This window comes from Gadus chalcogrammus, chromosome 20 (genome assembly GCF_026213295.1).
Source record: "Gadus chalcogrammus isolate NIFS_2021 chromosome 20, NIFS_Gcha_1.0, whole genome shotgun sequence".
Lineage (NCBI taxonomy): Eukaryota > Metazoa > Chordata > Actinopteri > Gadiformes > Gadidae > Gadus > Gadus chalcogrammus.
Genome location: NC_079431.1, coordinates 20,058,717 through 20,082,803, shown reverse-complemented (window position 1 = coordinate 20,082,803; position 24,087 = coordinate 20,058,717). Strand labels below are relative to the sequence as shown.

Genomic DNA, 24,087 nt, shown 5'->3' with positions numbered 1-24,087 from the left:
CTGATGGCTGGCTATGGGCTAGCTGATGGCTTGCTGATGGCTGGTGGGCTAGCTGATGGCTGTGGTTGACCTAGCTGATGGCATGGCTGTGGGATAGCTGATGGCTGGCTGTGGGTTGGCTGATGGTTGGCTGTGGGATAGCTGATGGCTGGTTGTGGGTTGGCTGATGGCTGGCTGTTGGCTGGCTGTGGGGGAGCGTACCTATGTTCCCCGGGTCCTATGTTCCCCGGGTCCTATGTTCCCCGCTTTGTATGTGACCGGGGAACATCTGTTTCGCCTTTGATTGCCTTAGAATGGCTCTCCTCCGATTGGTTAGGGTTAGGGTTAGGTTTAAGGTTAACCCTCACCCTAACCGTAACCCTAACCCTAACCATAACCCTAAACCTGACCCTAACCCTTTGCACCCGGGGAACATAGGACCTGGGGAACATAGGGATGACCCTGGCTGGGGCTAGCTGATGGCTGGCTTTGTGTTATCTGATGGCAGGCTGTGGGCTGGCTGTGGGCTAGCTGATGGCTGGCTGTGGGCTACCTTTGGGCTACTTGTGGGCTACCTGTGGGCAAATGTCATGCTAGCTGTAGGCTAGCTGCATTTGAAGAGTGAAAAAACGAATCAGGTTCTCTAGTCAGGGACGCAGAGAGAAGGGGAGCTGTAATCAGGCCTTGGCCCGTTCCCATGGCCTGTCTCTTTTCATGCCTCCTGCATGCTATATATTTATTTGTTATATAGCATACATAGGCCCTACATAGTTTAAATAACAAACTAACCTGCGGCCGTGATATATCTTCTCTGATGATATAACAATCAATAACACACTGATATAGACAGATTTAATATAGATATAAAGTCTCACCCATTTCCCAGTGCACTTTTCTTTTTTCACCATCTTTACTATCGTCAATTTGTCGTATCGTTTCAAACATTAATTTGCTACAATTACTTTACCCCACTGGGGCCCTTGGCGGCCCTTGTTGGCCTCCAGAGCCCCGGAGCCCGTCCTTGCTCTCTACCTTTCTCCAGCTAAGACACATATGTCTGTCTATATGTCTATGAGGAATCATATTTCAAACTGGACCGGCCCACCACTGTCACATCCATTAAATCCATCATCAATAATATGATATGAGACTTAAACTATATGAACAACACTGAAGTGGCCTGAGTGACGTGTCTGCCTGTTGATTACCAGCCTCAGTTGCATCCATGGTCCAGCACACCTGTGGAGGGCTGCCACCTGCAAACCACTCAAGTACTCTTTGACCTCTCCCGACAGCCCCAAAACACACAGACACACACACACACACAATCAGACACTCACACTCTATCACACACAACACACACGCAACACACACACACACAACCACACCACACACACACACACACACACACACATCACACACACACACACACACACACACACACACACACACACACACACACACACACACACACACACACCAGATTCTACCTACCTCCCGCACTTTGTCCCTCTCCTCTGTCTGCAACTATCCCTCTCTCTCTCTCTCTCGTCTCTCCTCGACTCATCTCTCTCTCCTCATCTCACTCTCTCTCTCTCTCTCTCTCTCTCTCTCTCTCTCTCTCTCTCCCTCTAAACTAAAGTGTCCCCTTGTCCCCTCTACTGCTATCCAGCTGCATTTTTGCACATTTTTACCAGCTCATGTTGCATCATTCTTTAAATCTTTCTGGGCTTGAAAACTGTCTCCAACTTGAAATGCAAGATGTACCTATGTTTCAGCATGGCTCTGGGAGCTGTTTCCAAAGAGGACTAGGCTGTTTTCTCATTCAGGAACAGTTCCAGTTGATCCACTTGTTTGCTTCAATGTCTGCAGAACGTTGTGGTTGTGCTCCCAGGATACTCCCAGGATACTACTAGCCCTCACAAAACACAGGCAAAACAAAAGAAACAGGAATGGACATTTCAAAGAACATACTGCATGTAGCATTGTCATTGGAGAACCCAGTAATTCAACTTGCCTCCTTAATCTCTGAGGAAATATAATGGATATTTTATAATTGAGTACAGTACATTTCTTGCATAAAGCTCCTTGAAGTTCAAACATGTGATAAGAGATGGTTTAGGTCTTAGGGTTCAGGGCAGTAAGGGTAAGGAGGATCTGAGCTCAATCAATGGAAGATTCTGCATAATCAGGAATGTTGCTTTATTCCCGCCCTCAATCCCCATCCTCCTTCCTCTCTCTTTCTTCTAGTGGACGTTGTCAAGAGGGAAGCCCCCTAGTCAGTAGTCGCATCACTCAGCAGAGGGATCTCATTGGCTGACTCCTTGGCAATGGTTTGGTACAGAGCCATGTTGTATCTATCTGGGTCATCTCCCTCTGTGAGCCGTGCTAACTCATGGGGAAAACAGGCAGCCCCGTTGGGTCCCATTCGCCGACGGCTTCTGACCTTCTTTGCTAAGGCAGACCAAGTGACGGAAGCGAGAGAGAGATGACTGCATGCATTGTTTATTTGAATATGCTAGATTCTTTAATCCAAAGATAGGTTAAAGATAAGAGGCATGGAGGTTGTTTGTGTTTTTGTGGAGTAGGAGCCATTCCATCTGACCATGCTCGTCGTGAACGTTTATGGTTCTGCGTCGGGTTTTAGTAAGCGGACCGATCACAGCCCTTGCTGCCACTACAAGGCGCACCACCGGCCCTTGTAGTGGATGCAAGGAGGGTCCACAAGGACGTAAGGGGTCCTTAACCCCCTTGCGTTGCATGAACGTGGAACCATAAAGAGCCCTTAAGACTGAGTCAACACGACCCTAGATTTAGGATATACTATAAAGAATATAGACAGTGACATTGTTAAATAACACCCTGAAAATACGTATCCCAGAATGCCATGTGAGAACGGATATTGCGCCATGCACATCCTTCCAACTCCCAGGAATATGAAGCCATTGCTTGGTGGTTGGGTCTCTAGGCGGGGTCTCTGGGCGGTCCTCTCGCTCCGTTAGTAAGCGCAGGTTCGAGGGAGTCTAGAGCCCCGTTTTCTTCCACTGTTGACATTCTCCCCTGTGCGCACACACAAACACACACACACACACACACACACACACACACACACACACACCACACACACACACACCACACACACACACACACACACACACACAGACAGACCCAGACACACACACACACACACACACACACCACACACACACACACACACATCAACAGTATAGGCCACACGTGCCCACACCATCCACCCACTTTTGGGTGGGTTTGTTCTTTTACAACTTCCATGTTTTACTACTGTACACTTGTATAACCATAATATAATATGAATGATTTTTTTTATCACAACAAAAGTGATACAACAGAATGAATAGGACCTGTGATGGTTCTGTGCATGATACAAGCCAAGAGTAATACAGATACATTATGAAGCAGCAAAATACGCTTCAAACGCCCTCTTGCAGAACACACCTAGCTAACAAGATTAGTGTGGTGCGTGTGATATTGATTCAGATTATTTTTCCAAACATATATATTGCATATTAATAGTCCATTCTATGTATAACTTGGCTCATTCTAAAATCTTTAATATGTGTATGCTTGTGTCTGTGTGTGTGTGTTTGTGTGTGTGTGTGTGTGTGTGTGTGTGTGTGGTGTGTGTGTGCGTGTGCGTGTGCGTGTGCGTGTGTGTGTGTTGTGTGTGTGTGTGTGTGTGTGTGTGTGTGTGTGGTTTGTTGCGTGTGTGTCTGATTCTGTGTCCTAAGGTGGTGTTCAGTAGATTCTGCAGCCCATGTGACATCAAGGAATTGTTCTGTACTGCTCTAGGTCTCCCAAGGTAACACACACACACACACACACACACCCACACACACCCACACACCACACACAACACACACACACCACACACACACACCACACCCACACCACACACACACACACACACACACACAAAGCAAAGCAAAGCAAAGCAAAGCAAAGCAAAGTCTTATTAATACAATAAATGGTCATAATGAGGCAGTTGATCGGAAAGGAAGTGCTGCCCCTATGTGGAATACATTGCTACTGCTACAGCTTAATAAATAACTGTCAAAAGCAAGTTATTTCATCCTTATCGCATATGAAGATGGTTGCAACTGTTACAAACGGACAGACTGAACAACCCCACAGTGCACTGAAAGAAATTCTTCATGTCATGCCCGAAGTTTCCATGACAACCTATTCCAATCGCTCTCAAACTCTGAGGCTACTAATTCAAGAGAGCCTGAAAAGCTCAAATATTACAGACGAATCCCTTATATACCTATGCATAAGATATGTCCATGGGAATCAAAAATATTAAACCGTTACTGTTCCACATTGACCAAATATAAAGAGGCTCAAAGCAAGGATTTAGCCTTATTTCACTATAAACAATTCCATGTCAACCCTTTCCTGCTAACGCATTGTAATGTTTGATGCACCTGCTACAGTATTTCATCCAGTCGTCCAACATCTGTGTCCATGCTTCTATCTTGGTCAGGAACATCAGCCTTTCTCTGCTGGATACCTCAGGAGCCATGGTCTCCATCGACCCTACAATGCCCCACAACACAGAGAGGTTCGCCGTACTCATTCACTCATCGATCAGTCACATGGGGCTGGCACCTCACTGTCATTGTAAATAACCTGTGACTCGCAACACACTTGTTTTTCTTTTATAATCCTAATGCACGGTAGTGAAGGGTTTGAACCCACAACCTTCCATCAGTATAATGAGCAATGACAATACATTGAGACAGTGATTGAGGCCTATATGTTTATTAATATGTATGTTTTACAGGAGGTTCTCACACACCAATAGACACAACAATAAACAGAAACTAGTCTCTCGGTCAACATGCACTGTAACACAGTACATTGTAAATGTGTTTCATATCGTTAAGGCCCTCTACACACACACATCACAGAAAATGCAATTTCCTGGAGATTCTCGTTGAGCAGCTGCGAGACTCTCTATCGTCTCCTCCTCCTTGTCAGCCATTAAAAACGACACTGCTACTTCGCTAATGTTTCGGCGCCATAGTGGAAATTTCCGCTTCATTGTTATGAGGTTATGGCTGCAATTGCTCTGCTCTTGTTAGCTGACGAGTAAGCAGACAGAACACAGAACAGCCAAGGTTAAGGAATGAGCTTGTTGCACTCACACACAGACTCGTGCACACACACACACACACACGCACACGCACACGCACACACACACACACACACACACACACACACACACACACACTTGCACGCTTAGAGGCTTATCACATGTGGTGTTACGTGTACAACTTTTCTTATCTCTGTTAAATCTCATGTCTGTATTATTAAAGTCAAACGATCACAGGCCGGGTAAATGGAAATAATCTGCATTGTGTGTGTATGTGTGTTTATTCTTGTCCTTATGTGTATATATTTCTTATGTATATATGTTTCTATATACGTATCTGTGTATGTGTGTCTGTGTGTGTGTGTGTGTGTGTGTGTGTGTGTGTGTGTGTGTGTCCGTGTGTATGTGTTTCTTTTAAAGGTCACCATATCGTGTGGTGCCTCTAACTGGAGGGCAGCTTGCCGGTGAGTCCCAGAGGCACACACAGATGCACACGCACGCACACTCACACTCACACTCACGCTCCCACTCACAAACATACACATACACACACATTATAAATCTAGCTATGTTAACAGTGCTAGCATTCCCCTCCATTTCTTCATTCTAACGGTTTAACCGCTGGCAGCCATTTTTTCACGAGGAGGCTGTTGGTTTCAAGGAGGTGCAGAGGCTGTTTCCTGGGGCTCCATGGGCCTTATTCACTTGTAGCAGCCCTCTTGCTTCTAGAGCTAACTAGGTTGTTGAAATGAATGCTGAATTTTTCATTTGATTGATTGATCTGACGTTTGCTTTCTTTATTAACTAATTGGTTGGTTGGTTGAAGGGTTGGTTGGTTGATTGATCGATAGATTAATTGGTTGGTTGGTTTGTTGGTTGAAGCTGGCTGTCTCTGAATGTTGTCCAAAAGCTTATTGTGCTAGTGTAAATATTTGTGTAACCACTGATGGTTTTTTAGATAATTGTATAGCTAATGATTACCGGTTACAGTTTTTTCCTATCGTTTTCGGTCATGTACCCATACTATGGTCACTTTTCCCTATCACTTAACACAGTGGGCTTTAGAGACACACACCTCTGCATATCTGTTAACCTTTGGTGCAAAATGCACTACAACAACCACACCACAAACAATGCTGCCATAACTTAACACATGTTTCCTCTCAGAACACTATGACCTAAAAAACACTAACATCTTGAAGCATTGCCAATTGCATATATAAAATGTTGCTGTGTCCTCCAGTTTGGCATAGATTTCCTGTAGTGTTGCATTGAAAAAAAGAGAAAAAACACAGACAAACACTTCTTTGGACTACAGTAATAAAGTTTGTAATATTACAGTATGACAATCCAAGTCAAGTATCTGCTCACAGTGTTCATATGTCGGTTTACCTCCCACAAAAGATGTCACAATTGAGTGTGGTAAATGTACTGTAATTGTAAATACAGTAAATACTGTAAGTGTTTTATGAGAAACTGAGAATAACAATTTTCAGTTTTTGTAATGCAAATTACATACAGTAAGTACGTAATATATGATCCAGAAACAAATCACAAACACAACAGTTTTTTTTCACTGTGCTTTACTTTTTGGAGATTTTGTCACAGTGCAAGTGTTACACAAAACAGAAAATACATTACAAAGTCAAAAAATGTGTTTCTAACAAAAAATGCAATGCACAAAACCTGCACATACTGTATATTACAATGCCCAACAGTGGCGCAGAATTGGGCTAATCCCTCCTATCCTCCGCATATGACCACCAGGTGTTTTGCATTGCAAAACTTATCCTCTGTGTTTTGTACAGATCATTGTATGTAGTGTTGCTTTTTACGTAAAAAAAGTAATTCCATGCCAATTCACCAAGAACTATGGTGCACAGGGGGAAAAAAATCTAAATGACTGTAAAATAAAATAAATAAACTATAAACTAAATATTTTTTCTTATTCAAACATGTAACTTCATTTGTCTGTCCAAATGCAGCATCTTTCCATCTACAGTGATCTAAATTACTGATAAGTTAGGTTTTGAACAGAAAGTTCACTGTTTTGAACAGAGTATCTAAACATTGGTAAAATATGCTGTAGTTCCACAGCGTTTTGCCGGTAGTGAACATTGACTGGGGCAGGTATCCATGAAATTTGGAAGAAGGCGTCATTGCCAGCATTTGTATCTTAGCATAGGGGCAAGTAACCACAGTTTGGGTTCTCATGGTCCTACTGGTATGCTCACTGTGTTAAGTGTTAGGGGAATGTGACATGGTTTAGGTAAATTGCCTAAAACGATAGGAAAAAACTGTAATATAGCTAACTTCTCTCTGGGAGCTAATCTTAACATGGAGTTTGTAACCAATTACAAAAAACAAAAATAATAATCTGTCTGTGTCTAGCAGCCATTTTGTCCTCTATGGTCGTCTCTGGTTGGCTGGTTCTCATAAACCTGGAGATATGTATTAAAACACGCATGTAACGCAGTTATTGCCCAGGGCTGGAAGTTCAAAGCCATATAACTGTGTGCATTTTACGGTGACACGCTACTGGTGCTCCCGTGGCCACGCTCATTCCCCCACACACCAGAAGTTCTCCTAAAAATATAAACAAAATTGTTATTTCATGAGCTATTACATTAAATAAGATACATTTCTTTATACATACAACATACCACATCAATTGTGTGCATCAGAGAATGTGAGTCAGAATTTGGGTCACCTAAAAAGGTACCCATTAAAGGAAATTTTGGTCCTTTTATGAGCACTTTTCTCAACAGAGAATCTATTGAGAAGTAGAACATCTACGGGAAGTAAAATCGATATTTATATTAACTGTAAAGATAACACGTCACATCCTAGTCACTATTGGAAAATCGCCAGGTCAGACTAGGTTTAGGGATATGATGCCTGCCTCTTCTGTACTTAACTCATAAAACTTCAATTTCCCACAATAAACAAGTAAACTTTGCGTGATAAAATGTCAGAACAGGAAGTAAACAAAGCCTGCTGTTTCATCATCGTCAGTTATGAGGAAACCTTTAACTACATAATTGCATTCTTCTTATGGTCTTTTTGTTCTTTTGGGTCAATGCCACGCTAGAGTAAGTTCAATGCTCGGTGACATGGAAGATAGGTTGATGTAACACCTGAGGAGGAGACATTCCATACAATCTACTGATTGTATGGAATGTCACCTACTGCTGTACTACACTATTGTGTTTCCTGTTTTTACCTATATGGAGCTTTCATTTGTAGTCATCCTTGAGCAGGTACCAGAGACAGAAAGACACCAGAGTGACAGATGGATCAGTAAAAGACATACAGCAGTTAATAAACCAGTTTCACCCGCTCTCGCTCTGTGTGATGGCTGTTAACAGACCTCTACCTGTTCCTAAATGACATTCATCTAAACTTACCGTCACTTTGGATATACTTACCTGCATGAAAATCATGAAAAGCAATAGTTCTAATAGTTCTTACTTACACTCCAATCCATTTCACACAGAACACATCGTGACCTTTAATGTACAGTTTATTGATACTCTAAAGTGTAAAGTAATACAAATTAAATGTATTATTTATGAGTTGGGGGAATGGATTAATCAATCATAGAGAGGAATGTTGTTTATTGGTATTGGTTTTTATTTGAACCTCTGTTGACCTTTGACCCTTAGAGAACAGTTGGAATGTGAGGACACAGTGTTCACACCGGTTCAGTAAAACAATGTGTGTGCGTGTGTGTGTGCGTGCTTGTGTGGTGTGTGTGTTTCACTCTCTGTTGTTTCACAATTTCTCATAGTTAAGAATTTGTTGACCCTTATTGGCTGGACTTTGCCCACAGCTCAGAGCTGCTAGGGCAGCAGGCATGTGTTTGCGTTGCTTGCTTGTTCACTGGGTGAGAAAAGAGGAATAAGACTTGGCCAGTTCACACATCAAGCTGGCAGCAGCTTCCTACTCAGCTCAGACTCAGGACAGCCATCACACAGAGCGAGAGCGGATGAAACTGGTTTATTAACTGCTGTATGTCTTTTACTGATCCATCTGTCACTCTGGTGTCTTTCTGCCTCTCTCTCTCTCCTCTCTCTCTCTCTCATCTCTCTCTCATCTCTCTCATCTCTCTCTCTCTCTCTCCTCTCTCTCTCTCTCTCTCTCTCTCTCTCTCTCCATCTCACTCAGTCCTATTTCACCCCTGCCTGCTCTATTCTTCCCTCTTTCTTTTTTCAACCTCTCTCAGCCAGGCTCTGTTTTTTTTGCCTTACAATTGCCTTACATAATCTGTTTGAATATGATTTACTCAGTGTATGTGTGTGTGTGTGTGTGGGTGTGTGGTGTGTGTTGTTGTGTGTTTGTGTGTGTGTGTGTGTGTGTGTGTGTGTGTGTGTCTATGTTTGAGACAATTGATATTTGTCTTACTTTACAGGATATTTGATGAAGTGTTCTAACCAAGAGAAACAAATGTTTACAATAACTAATGTGTGTGCGTGTGTGTGTGTGTGTGTGTGTTTGTGTGTACATGAATGTGTACATGCATGAGTGGCATGTGTGTGTGACGTATCACTGTGCTTCCCAGAGTGTACACTCGATTTTGCCTTTGTTGACAGCAGTGGAAGTGTGTGTACCAGGGTGTTTTATGTGGCTGATGTGTGCGCCTTTGCAAGGTCGTAGTTGAATATAACCACTCTGTTATTCGTCCCCTCCACACAGATAAGAAGAACTCTTCCAGAATGTTCTAACGCAGGTAGCAGAGCAGTTCTCCAGGTAAGCAGAACATTACAATATCAGCATTAAGAGAATGTTGAACAAAAATAACATCTCATGAAGTTACATGTCTTGCTTTGGGGACATTTGGACTGAGAGCCGAGCCCCCTCACCACTAGAATATTCTATACACAGCGTTCTGTGACTTAATGCTTAACCTCTGGTGTGTTTGCTCACCAATGTGATTAATATTCAGCTGTTATGAATGCACTAGTCTAGAGGAACATGTCGTCGTGTCATTTTTTCTCCTCTTATAATTGTATCTTTATCTCTCTCTGCCACCGAAACTCCACCTCTCTCTTTCACTCGCTCCATCTCTCTCTCTCTTCTCTCTCACTCTCTCTCTCTCTCTCCTCTCCTCTCCGTCTCTCTCTCTCTCCTCTCTCTCTCTCTCTCTCCTCTCTCTCTCTCTCTCTCCTCGTCTCTCTCTCTCTCTCCTCTCTCTCTCTCTCTTTCTCTCTCTCTCACTCACTCCATGTCTCTCTCATTCTGTTTCCAGGGCATTCAAGATCAACGAGCTGAAGACAGAGGTGACCAACCGTCTGGCCATGTTGGAGAAGAGAGTAGAGCGTAAGTAAAACATAATCTCCCCTCTCTCTCTCCTCCTCTCTCCTCTCTCTCTCCTCTCTCTCTCTCTCTCTCTCTCTCTCTCTCTCTCTCTCTCTCTCTCCACTCACTCTCTCTCTCTCTCTCTCTCTCTCTCTCTCTCTCACTCTCTTTTGTCACTCTCTTTTTTTCTCTCTAAAAACGAATCTTTCTGCCATGTTTCACATGTGTATGCACAGCGAGTCAAACATATTTTGTCTGTCCATCAGGAATCGCTGAGCATGTTTTATTGCAGTATCTGTGTAAAGGGTGAATGGTACTGGTCTGGTGAATCCATATGAAACTTGAATGTGTTTCTTTGTGTACATAACAGAAGGCCAGTCAATGGACAAGTCACCTTGTTCATTGCTCATGCATGCATTAGCAATAAAACAGGCAGAATAGGCCAATAAAAGAGTGTTGTTGCGAGAAATGGTTTTATTGATTTACGGTCGAGGGGGGGGAATCAACAAGGACACGTCTGCACATAGTTACACATAGTTTACACTTAGTTTACACAACAATCACAGCTTTTTCCTTCAGACCAACTTCAAAACCCATCAATTCAAAGTATTTTGGAGGTCCCTACCAGCCCGAGATATGAACTGGACATCAGTCTTTTGACGGGGTTGGGAGGGGGGGTTCATGGCTTCCCGCTGCTGAGACACCTGCTGGCGTCCCGCTTGGTTTATCATCTTGTGATTAGATACGTTTAAACAGGCAGGGTCCTTCTGCAGGCCTTTGTCTACCTTCCCATGCTAGCTCACCTGTGGCTACGAGCAAACTCCACCCGAGCATTGGCACGGGCGGTGGAGCGTGTGTCAGGGTTTTGAACCCCTAACCACAGTCCCTTAGACCGTATGAGACTGAGGTTAGTGTTGAACCCCTAACCACAGTCCCTTAGACCGTATGAGACTGAGGTTAGTGTTGAACCCCTAACCACAATCCCTTAGACCGTATGAGACTGAGGTTAGGTGTTGAACCCCTAACCACAATCCCTTAGACCGTATGAGACTGAGGTTAGGTGTTGAACCCCTAACCCAGTCCCATAGACTGTATGAGACTGAGGTTAGTGTGGAACCCCTAACTACAGTCCCAGACCGTATGAGACTGAGTTAGTGTTGAACCCCTAACCACACTCCCATAAACTGGATGAGACTGAGGGCACACGCAGAGAGGGTTTCTGCATGGGAGGGGGCGCTCTCCCCAGTTTGTCCTCTACCGTGGATTAAACTAGTGACCCCTGCGGTGAACCTCCTCCCACAGACGGGAAGTGATGGGTCAGCGCTCGCTGTAATCGTCTACCGTAAAGCCGTTTATGCAAGAAACTCCATAAATCAGGCGATAGAGCCCGACGTACTGCTACCGCTTACATGTGGCTCTCTCTCCAGTAAACAAACCAAAGGAGTGATCCAATCACATCCTCGGTTGCATTGACTTACTGTGGGGGTAAGAGTATCATTCTGTATTATTAGTCTGCAGTATTATGTCTAATTAGTGTGAAGTATTAACATTATTAGGTATTCACAGTAACTGTTGATACCTATTGTTATTGTCGTGGTTGGGTATTCTTTTTAATTTAGAGGCTGATATCTTGACCTGTGAGAGGTAAAAGTTTTCATTTGTCAGGCCTATAGGTATCCTTGTAACTTAGGTCTTGAAAGAGTTTGGTGCCGAACTCCCCTAGGGGTGCTATAACTTCCAGTTTTAGTTAAACACTTGGCAGTGCTGCCCTGAAACTTTGTGTACATCCCTTATTACGCATGCTGAATTTTTTTGCCATTGGGACCCTTCAGGATAGACTTTGCTGTACAGTGAAATTTACTAAGAAACATAGAGGCCCCCTCCTTAATATCGTACATTGTTTGTGTATCTCTGTATGTCTGAGTGTGCGTGTACGTGTGTGTTGTGTGTGTGTGTGTGTGTGGGTGTGTGTGTGTGTGTTGTGTGTGTGTGTTGTGTGTGTGTGTGTGTGTGCATGTGCGTGCCTTCATGTGTGCGAGTGTGTGTTGATGTAGTGTCGCGGTACAGCATCTGCCACATTGATCTTGGGACGCCGGTTCGATTCCAACCTCAACTTAACATTTTGTGAGACATGGCTTGGAATATAATAATGTTCACTGTGCAAAACCTGTGATGCGCTTGAAAAGGGCGGCCGCTGGGATAGGCGGTGCCGGGTGACTGTGAATACCTCTGGGACTGCTTGTTAGTCATTAGTGTTATTAGTATTAATGAACTGGTGTCCCATCTGTGCAGTGTCCCTGTCTTTCACCCATGTCAGCTAGGATAGGCTCTGCCCCAAGACTACGAATAGGTGGATGGATGGATGGATGGATAACTGGATGGATGGTGGAGTAATAGGTGGATCAATTGATGAATGGATGAATGGATGGATGGATAAATAGTTAGATGGTTGCATGGATAAATAAGTGGACGGATGAATAGTTAGATGGGTGGACGAATAAATTGCTGAATGGATGAATTGCTGTAAATAATTCCACTGTGAAGACCTTTGAAGCTGAATGAGGTCAGCGATCCATTCATGTGTGTGTAATGTACTGACTGAGAAGGAAGAGGGTACGGTGGTCGGCCCTTTCATTCAATCTTTGTTTCTTAACCAGGAACTTTAGATAAAAAGTTCATTTTCAAGTGAGACCAGATTGCACACCAGTACAATTAAAAGGTTACACAATTATAGAATACAAAATGTCAGATCAGACCATGGATCATTAAGGAAAAAAGAGAGGATACGATAATGGATACACAGAACAAAACCTGCTACAGGAACAGTAATTGCATTCTTTAGATATATAACTTTATCAGAGCTTTGAACTCTCCTAGGGAGACTAAATCATTAAACTGGAGTGTATTCTGGATCGGAAATAGAAGAAAACTGGTTTCTAAGTTCCAACGCAAACCCGGGTAGAGAAACAATGCTGCAGTCTCCTAAGGCTTCATGAAGAACATGATCCAGATCATAAAATAAACAGCGATTTGTGTGGGACAATTAGATGGATATAAAATGTAGATAACTGTGATAAACAGGGTATAGGCAGTGAATTGGAGATTAGGCAGCAAGTCAGTTTAATGTTCCCATAGTCCAGAATATTGCTTCAACTGCTTGAAGTGTTTTTCTTACTGCTAAATTGAGATCCCTATTGGATCATTTAAACCCAGCCTGACTTTCAGTTTCTTTCTTCTTCAAAAGGTACTCAAAATAAGAGCCTGTCCTCCACCCAACTAACCGAGTACTTATAGGATTAAACTATTTCAATTGAAAGGTGAGGGCCATGACATCTCATTGCAGATATGAATGCTAACATTATCTACGATCTGGAAAACACCTGGAAAACATCATGCCTATGGTTTTCTTAGCAATCAGAATACACTTTAGACCATACACTGAGGCCTGAAACTATTTAAAGGCAGTCTGGAGCACTTCTACAGCTTGAATTGGCAAAGGGGAAAATGTTGTATCACCTGCATAAAGATGCACTTTAGCTGTAAGCATGTCCTTCCTATAACCAAAACCTGTAATTTGGTTATAGGTTTGAACTTGTGTCAATTGGTGACCCTTACACAGGCAATAACACAATGACCGCTGATATCCCTACAGAACACAGCAGGTGAGGTGTACTTGCGTGTTTGTAAGAATGAGATACTGAGGTATTGTGGATTTGCTTGCACCTTTTGGGTCTAATAATTGGGCTTTAATAAATTGCATGAGATTTAAGAGTTCCTCACAAACACAATTCCTTAATTCAATCGGAAAAGCGAATCCCAATTTAGATATCAGGCGAAGGCAGCCCATGCGTCACTGGGCGCTAGCATGCAGACCAGAGGCGGTACGGAGCCATGTATGCGAGCGGCGTGTGGTTCCTCCCTGCCGTGCCCGGGGAAGCGGCATATTGCATGCCGTGACGCTGCCAAAAGCTACCAGCCAGATGCTATGATGGCACTAACACGCCATGCTAATGGTCAGATGCTTGGCTAACAGTAGCATGCTGTGCTAACTCAGCACGCTAATGTATCTGCCCCTTACGGCCAGGTCGCTGCTCTATTTATGTAGCGTGTGTTGCCAACGCATCGGGCAGGGAATGATTGAATACAATTGCACTACCCACACGCCCCCCGCCCCCCCCTACCTCTTCATGTCCCCACATAGCCCAGCAAATCTCACCGCGTCCGTAACTATGACAACCTCTGCCTCTTTACAGATGACCAAGGGGATATCTCCAACTGCAACATTGTGGTGTTTGAGTAGCGAACCAGTACCAATGTATTGCTGAGGATACTGAAATACAACCACAAAGAGCCAACATTGAAATTGTTCTGTGGTATATGTTTTCTATATGTTTGTCTATATGTATTTGTCTTGATGATTGATGACGAGGTTGTCCAAATCAGTGTGGATGTGCCTCCCTCCATGTAGAGATGTGCTATGCCAGCGACTCATGTACGTCTTGTCCGTCTTGTGGGCTTTGTTTAGTGGGCTTATTTTAGTCGCTAAAGCTAATTTGCCACCTCTCACAATAAATACATGCTAAGTACCTGGATACCTTGTCGTTACGGCAACAGAGCAATTCCTGCACAGACCATCGTCCTAGCATCACCTCAGTCACCATTGTTACCCTGAAGTGTGGGTCTGTGTGCATTTGTTCTGGAACAACGATAAACACAAGACATTCAGTCTTCCAGTCACTAGGATGGCTAACAGTGCCTATCCAGATAATAGATTCATTAGCCCTATCAGGCTCATAGGCTGAAAGCACGGTGACATGGTATTAACCGAGAGAAAGGCTGTCCTTTTATACTGCTTCAGAGTGCTCAGATGATGCTCTGCTGTCATTTAGGGCACTCTGCCTGCCCTACGCACACTCTATGAATGTGCAAAAGCACATACACACTCAAATCTAAACATGCACACATTCACACTCACACACACGCATAACACAAGTATAAACAAAAACACATACACAAACACAAACTCACGTAAATCAAAATGCATACAGTACGCATGCACGCACGCACACACACACACACACACACACACACACACACACACACACACACACACACACACACACACACACACACACACACACACACACACGAATGAAGTGTGTGTATTGATCAGATGGTTAAGCGCAGGATGCCAGAAGGGACCGACTGACTGGATGTGTACGGCTCTAAAGGGATGAATCAGTAAATCAAAGGGATGTTTACTCACTAACCATCTCCATGGCAACACCACCCCCTCCACAGCGCTTTAATTCACACTCTTTAACTTATTCAAACGGCTTAAAGCCACTGGTGACGTCATCACTCTCCAACACCCACTCTCTCGCTCACTCTCTCTCTCTAGGCCTATCCCCATCTCCTCTGTGTCTATCGTGATTCAATTGAATTCAAATTCACTTTATTGCCACAACAACACAAGAGAACATTCGCGGACGAAATGTGAACAACACAGGAATGGTCAACAGAAGAGCTTACAATGACCCATGTCATAATGACCATCTAAATGCCAACAACTCTGTCTCTCTCTCTCTCTCTCTCTCTCTCTCTCTCTCTCTCTCTCTCCTCTCTCCCTCTCTCTCTCCCGTGTCTCTCTCTGCAGTCGAGGGGATGAAGGTGGTGGAGATAGAGAAATGTCGCAGCGATATCAAGAAACTCCGTGAGGAGATGGCTTCCAGGAACAACAGGTCTCAGAACCTCCTCAACCCATCCCCATTCTGTTGTGGTTAAATGTATTCCTCATCATCATCTTCACTCCCAGCTTCATGGCAGTGATCAATATGTACATTAGCAGATGCCTTATGTTTAGACATTGGAATTCACAGCAATACAAGAGTTATCAGTGCATCGGCTTATGATTGCAGTCCTAATATTAATAGGTTACATATCACACGATTACAATGTGATTGGTAAAGGCTGTGTGTCTGTCTTGTGAGGGCAATGACCTTAATATGAGTAGCATTGATACAGTGAGAGCTCCATCTTTATCGAACAATCCGACTGATCTGATCAACAAGCGTATTAGGAGCTATATCGTTAGGAGGCAGCTTGTTAGGAGGCACCTCGTTAGAAGGTCATTAGGATTAATTTATAGGGTGGCTCATTAGGTGGATGCCTTCTCAGGAACTCTAATTATCAAAGCCAAGCCCTTTGTATTTCATATTCAAGTTTGGATTTAACAAACTTTAGCAGGAAAACAAAGAGCCTCATTTTGAGATATTTGATAGTTCTTTCAAGGATATATCTTCTCGTAGAGACGTAAAAAACCAGTACTACCAAAGTATCCTTTTGTTTATTTCATGACTAGACTATAATAATGAATTCAGCTCATCATCATATAATCAGTTGATTTCACCATGACTGACTGAAGGTTTTTCTCTTGTTGGGTCGGCTTGTAGCAGTTACCTGGAGGACAACAAGAAGATGACGCCGCGCAGGGACGTGCCCTCCTACCCCAAGGTGAGCTCAAAGACCTGCACCAGTCAGGGTATGGGTTTGTTCCCAGGGACACCCAGGGCAGTGTGAGGCATACATTCTGCAATGCCCCTCCCACCTCGTTGGATAGGCACAGTGTTTGACCAATCAAGATCAGCTGAGTTGTTGTTAGTTTGAACCCCTCCTCTTTAATCCCATTAACTGACTGAAGTCTCACATCAATAATGGCAAATATACTTATATATATATACACTATAATCACAAGGTGGCAGAGAGGATTTATATTGAGTGATGTTTTAAGATTTTGTGTGAGAGCAGAATATTAATATTTATATTTGCAAACACACACACACACACACACACCACACCACACACGCACACGCACCCACACAGACATACGTACAACATCTGTCAGAGTGTGGTAATGAGTCCAAAACACAGTGTGCATGCGCCCCTACACACACCCACACGTATGTTAAAACGTATGCTGTTTGAGCTGGCCCTGAGCCAGAGACAGTGAGGGTTAACCGACCCTGTGTGTCTGGAGTGGCCCTGAGCCAGAGACAGTGAGGGGTTACCGACCCTGTGTGGTCTGAGGTGTCCTGAGCCAGAGACAGTGAGGGTTAACCGACCCTGTTTGGTCTGAGGTGGTCCTTAGCCAGAGACAGTGAGGGTTAACCGACCCGTGTGGTCTGAGGTGGCCCTGAGCCAGAGACAGTGAGGGTTAACCGACCCTGTGTGGTCTGAGGTGGTCCTGAGCCAGAGACAGTGAGGGTTAACCGACCCTGTGTGGTCTGAGGTGGTCCTGAGCCAGAGAGTGAGGTTAACCGACCCTGTTGTGTCTGCAGTACATGCTGTCACCACAGACCATAGACGCCCTCAGAGAAAGCCTGGCTTCGATGTCTGGCTGTGGGAAGCCAATGAGGTAAGGACCACAGCTCAGCCATGTGAACAAGCCTACTCCAAAACACTGTCTCTCTTTTCTCTCTTCTTTTCTCTCGCTCCTTCTCCATACCCTCCCCCCCCTCCCCCTCCTCCGTGTGCACGTGTTCCTGTGCGTGTGTGGTTTGGTATGTGTGTGTCCGTGCAGGCATGCGTGTTTGTTTGTGGGTGTATTTGCGAGCATGTGTGGGACTGTGTGTGGTGTGGTGTGTGTGTGTGTGTTTGTGTGTGTGTTTGTGCGTGTATGTTTGCGTTTGTGCGTGTGTGGGGTGTGTGTTTGAATGTGTGTGTGTGTGTGTGTGGTGTGTGTGTGGTGTGTGTGTGTGTGTGTGTGTGTGTGTGTGTGTGTGTGTGGTGTGTGTGTGTGGTGTGTGTGTGTGTGTAGTGTGTAGTACCATCTGTCTAAGGAGACAGTGGAAGCGCTCAGACAGCTACATTTGATGCTTGGCAGTGGGGACCCAATGAGGTGAGATAGACCACCTGACCATAAATCGATACCTTATACCATCGACATCAACAATTAATCAATGGTTCACTTTCAATTTGATCAGAGATTGGTATGCAGGCAGAAAATATGGTACAAATCAAAAGTAACGGACTATGTTAGTAAGACAAAGTTCCACATGAAGCAAACATGTTACAATGTTTAATGAAAAAAGGAAATGCACAATCTTATTGTCTCGGCTATGGCACTACTTGGGGTAGGCCCTGTTTTATTCACTACTACACTTGCAGACCGAGGGGTTCCCCTGCAAGCCCCTGCTTCTAGATCATAGTGCAGTACTTCAGCTGCTAGACGAGAAGACAACATACAAATGGAAACAAAACTGAGCTTTTAGATATTTTTCTGAAAAAATTTTGTTCCAAAATGGCTAATAAGAACTGTGTTTGTTCGAAAATTAAGTTTCTTTTTAAATCTTGCTAAAGAACACATGCTGAATCCTAAAAAGGGTAGATAGTATGTAATTGTAAAATCAGTCAGTGTCTATAATAAGTCTAGGACCCTCAACCATTTGGCATGTAGTTAGAGTGGATCGCTCTCTGTTTTCCCCCCCAGAGGCTGAGCTGCTAGAGCACATGTACCACGACTTAGGGCTGGTGAAGGACTTCACCATCAACCCCATCACACTCAAAGCGATGGCCTAGTAAGTTTCTCTCCCCCCCCCCCCCCCCGCCTCTCTCTCTCTCGGCACCTTACGTATGTTATTTTGTCTTGTTTTTTGAAGCACTTTCATGATATTGGTGGGAGAGATGTTCTGGCTCTTGTGTCCCTGTCAGACTTGGCTTTAAAATCAGCGTTGACACATCTCCTCTCTGTTTCTCTCTTTAGTTATGTATCCATGACAACTACAGGAATAACCCCTTCCACAACTTCCGCCATTGTTTTCTGTGTGACGCAGATGATGTACAGCATGATCTGCCAGTGCAGCCTCCAGGTAAGGGTACTCTTCTGTAGATACTCCGCTAGTGCGACTCTGCTTCATACACTGTATTTGTGACATCGACGGTATTTATGTCAGGGCAAGTATGTTGTGTCTGTGTGAGGGGAGGCTGCCAATGAACAGAGGCTTCCCTGTTGCCAATGACAACCCCTCCCAGGCGGTTCTGTTATCTCACAGTCGGGCCGTTCATTAAGAGGCTTCCCTTAATCAGGTGCTAATGTAGACACTTCTTATTCATTATTATCTCTCTTTCACTCTCTCTCTCCCTCTCGGACTGTCCCTCACACTCTCACTCTCTCTCTGTTTCTCTCTATCTCTCTCACACACTCTCTCGCTCCCTCTCCCTCCCTCTCCCTCCCTCTCTATAACTGTGTCTCCCACCCTTTTGCTTCCTTCCTCATTCTCTCACAAATTCACCATCAGGCTATCACGGAAACACACACCTTATCGATGTGTGTGGCCATTGAACTGCTAGCAAATAAAATAATTGTGTTGTTGTGTGTGTGTGTGTGTGTGTGTGTGTGTGTGTGTGTGTATGTGTGTTTGTATTTGGGCTTGTGTTTGTATTCTTGTGTGCGTTGTGTGTGTTTCTCAGGAGAAGTTCACTCAAGTGGACATCTTGATTCTAATGACCGCAGCTGTGTGTCACGACTGGATCATCCTGGATACAACACACGTAAGAACACACACTCTTAACACACACTCACACACAGGGTCCAGGTACAGAGTCATTTATGGATTTACTTCCGCTAGTTGGACAATCGCTATAATTACTATTTATTTGCTACAATCCTTCTACTCTCTCTCTTTATATCGCTCCCTTCATCCTTCTTCCCTCCATCCCCCCTCCCTCTATCTCTCTCTCTCCCTCCATCCCGCCCCCCTCCCTCTATCTCTCTCCCTCCATCTCTATGTCTCTCTGCCAGGTACCAGGTCAATGCTCGGACAGACCTAGCGGTGCGCTACAACGACATCTCTCCCCTCGAGAACCATCACTGTGCCATAGCCTTCCAGATCTTCTCCCAGCCCGACTGCAACCTCTTGCCAGCTTCGCCCCTGAGGCCTTCAAACAGATCCGCCAGGTCAGGACCGCGTATTCTGTGCCCCTCTATAGCCGCACTGTCTGCACTCCAGGGTCTGAAGTAAATCTGTGTGTATGCCAATTATGGCCACAACTGGACTCCTTACCCTCCCTGGAAGGAGGGGGAAGCTCTTTCTATCTTGCTTCTCAAAGTTTCTTCTCCATCGTGACGATGGATGAGAGGTCTTGTTTAATGCGGCCTGTGAAGACAGGAAATGTAATAAAGGGCTATCCAATAAAGTAGACAACTTATATTTGGATTTACTAAAATTGTACATTGTTTGGGAAGTTGCTTTGGTTAAAAGCATGTGCTAACACTGCTGTACTGTAGGGCGTCATGAGAACTGAGCTAGTTTGTGTCCTGCTTTGACTCATTTTCTGGAGAGTCACTAGTTTGTGTGTGTGGTTATGTGACAGAGCACCATCACGCTGATCCTGGCCACGGACATGGCGCGACACGGCGAGATCCTGGACTCCTTCAAGCAGAAGGTGGACGTCTTTGACTACAGCGATGAGGAGCATGTGACATGTGTAAGCGTCTGCCTAACTCTTTCACCTGCCGCGAAAAAAACGCCATTTTCACCACCATGACTGATGTGTGCGTCACCGATGCAGACCATTCTCCTCCCAGTCTACACATGTAACCACACAACACAATCTGCTCAGGGCTGTAGCCCACTAACTCACATACTGGGGCTGTGTTCTTGCAAAAGACATTCATCCAGAGCGTATGATAGCTTCTCATGTTCAGAATGAGCTCAGTCTCCTCTGTGAGCTGTGGGCGCTGGTACTGCTGGTCTCGATCACTTCTGTGCACGCTGTACGCATCTACCAAGATAAGCCATTCATATATTCCATAATATTCAATAACCCTGAAGACCAGCAGAAATGGCAGTCCCCCCTTCTCTCCTCCCCCTGGTTCCTACCCCCTCTACTGCCCCCTCCTCTCCTCCCCCTGGTTCCTCCCCTCCTCTCCTCCTCCTGGTTCCTACCCCCCTCTACTGCCCCCTCCTCTCCTCTCCTGGTTCCTCCCCCCCTTCTCTCCTCCTCCTGGTTCCTATCCCCTCTACTGCCCCCTCCTCTCCTCCCCCTGGTCCTCTCCCCCTCCTGGTTCCTACCCCCTCCTCTCCTCCTCCTGGTTCCTACCCCCTCTACTGCCCCCCTCCTCTCCTCCCCCTGGTTCCTCTCCCCTCCTCTCCTCCTCCTGGTTCCTACCCCCTCCTCTCCTCTCCTGTTGACCTCTGACTACCCCCCCCAGCTGAAGATGGTCCTGATCAAGTGCTGTGACATCTCCAACGAGGTGCGGCCCATGGAGGTGGCTGAGCCCTGGGTGGACTGCCTGCTGGAGGAGTACTTCATGCAGGTAGGAGTACTTCATGTAGTGGTAGTACTTCATGCAGGTAGGAGTACTTCACGTAGTGGTAGTACTTCATGCAGGTAGGAGAACTTCATGTAGTGGTAGTACTTCATGCAGGTAGGAGAACTTCAAGTAGGGGTAGTACTTCATGCAGGTAGGAGTATTTCACGTAGTGGTAGTACTTTATGCAGGTAGGAATACTTCATGTAATGGTAGTACTTCATGCAGTTAGGAATACTTTATGTAGTGGTAGTACTTCATGCAGGTAAGAGTACTTCATGTAGTGGTAGTACTTAATGAAGGTAGGAGTACTTCATGTAGTGGTAGTTGTTCATGTAGGTAGGAGTACTTCTTGTAGTGGTAGTACTTCATGCAGGTAGGAGTACTTCATGTAGTGGTTGTACTTCATGCAGGTAGGAGAACTTCATGTAGTGGTAGTACTTCATGCAGGTAGGAGAACTTCATGTAGTGGTAGTACTTCATGCAGGTAGGAGCTCTCTTTACAGTAAATACTGCTTTATGCAGGTAAGGTTACTTCATGGAGTGGTAGTATGTCATAAGGATAGAAGTACTTGATTCAGTAGTTCAGCATCAAGTTAGGAGTACCACATATGATGGTAGTACTTTATGCTGTGGTATCTATATTGGAGATATGAGTACTTTATGCAGTGGTAATATCTATTGGAGATGTGAGTACTTTGTGCAGGCAGGGGTACTTCATGCATGTGGTCGTACTTCGAGAACCTCAGAGTAATTACACTTAGACATTAATGTGAGAGATTAATGTGAGTGCACTGAAGCATGGAGATACTTGTTTTTTGTTTTTTTGTGTGACATGGAGAAAGTACAAAGTGTAGTAGAACCAATGTCTTAGGCATCTTAGTGCAATATCTCAATAATATCAGTTTATAGAATCAATAGCCATCATGACATGACTCATCATTACACAAGAAACATAAAGCTTAATCAATGAACAGGTTTATCAGCCACATGGCCATCAAGAAGATAACCTGTTAATCTGGACTAGAACAACAACAAACACTCATAAAAACTGTGTGTCTTCAGACCGCAACTCATCTTAGGTGCTGTAAAGTCAGCCGAGTGCAGAGAGAATGCCTTTCTGTTAACAGCAACATCCAACTTATCTAACACATGTGGCAACATATCAACCAATCGAAGAGCTTGGCCCAAAGTGCTTCAACCCCCCCCCCCCCACGCCCTGATCCTGACCAAAACGGTATCCCGTTTGAAAAGTCTATAATCCCCTCATCAGGGATTATAGACTATTCAAACCGGATACCAGGCCGTGATTGATTGTCAGATTGATCGGGGAAGGGCTGTGTATTGATTTTTGAGATTCAATGGGTATCATCAATAGCGTTATGTATGCAATGGATAGCTGCATTGTTGTTACCATGCCTTAGAGGGTGCTCTACGGCACCTGTTAAGTATGACTAGTAGTATTGTTCCGGTCCTAGTAAATCACTTAAAATGGTTATATGTGTCATGACCTGCGTTCTTGTGTAACTCCATCAATAATAAATTAACCTTATATTATATAAACAACATAATAAATAGTATTATGGGTTGTTTCTCTCTCTCTCTCTGCAGAGCGACCGGGAGAAGACAGAGGGTCTGCCTGTGGCTCCGTTCATGGACAGAGAGAAGGTCACCAAGCCCACCGCTCAGATCGGCTTCATCAAGTTCGTCCTGATCCCCATGTTTGAGACCGTCATGAAGGTCCGTATGATGAGAGAACGCTTAGAAATAGTCATGTAATATGAATTATATAGGTTATTTAGGTTGATGTTGACGATTATCTCTCTTTATGGTATTCATTCCTTTGCTGTGACTTTGGTGTCGTAAAAGGTCCTCACTGAACAGATTCTAATCAATAGTGCTTGGCAGATATTGTCGGAAGAATAGCTATCCTTCACATCGGGGTACATTTGGATGAATTACCAAAAAAAATTAAAAAAAGAAAATTATTTATATATATATATCATCTGCTTAACAGGGAATATGACTTCAATTGAAAACATGAATGCACCACAGTCCAAACGGTCAGTGATAAAGACCGCTCTGGGCCTGTTACAGCTGTTTCCTCAGATTGAGGACGTAATGGTCCAGCCCCTGAGAGAGTCCAGAGACCGCTATGAGGAACTCAAGCAGATCGACGACGCCATGAACGAGGTGAGTGTGTGTTGAATAGTGCAACACCCACCCCTCTCAGGTCTGAAAGTCAATATCAATTCAATCCATTATTATATGTCCACGTTTCTTTATCACGGTATATTCAACCATTTGAGATTATAAATTCACCTCCCAGTAAATCACTGTAAAGCAAGTAATTTATAACCCAGCT

The 24,087-nt window shown here is 44.4% G+C and overlaps 1 pseudogene; it reads left to right on the top strand.

Annotated features, from left to right (window-relative positions):
* Nucleotides 1-24,087, top strand: part of LOC130373336 (high affinity cGMP-specific 3',5'-cyclic phosphodiesterase 9A-like) — a 28,612-nt pseudogene that overhangs the window by 3,162 nt on the left and 1,363 nt on the right.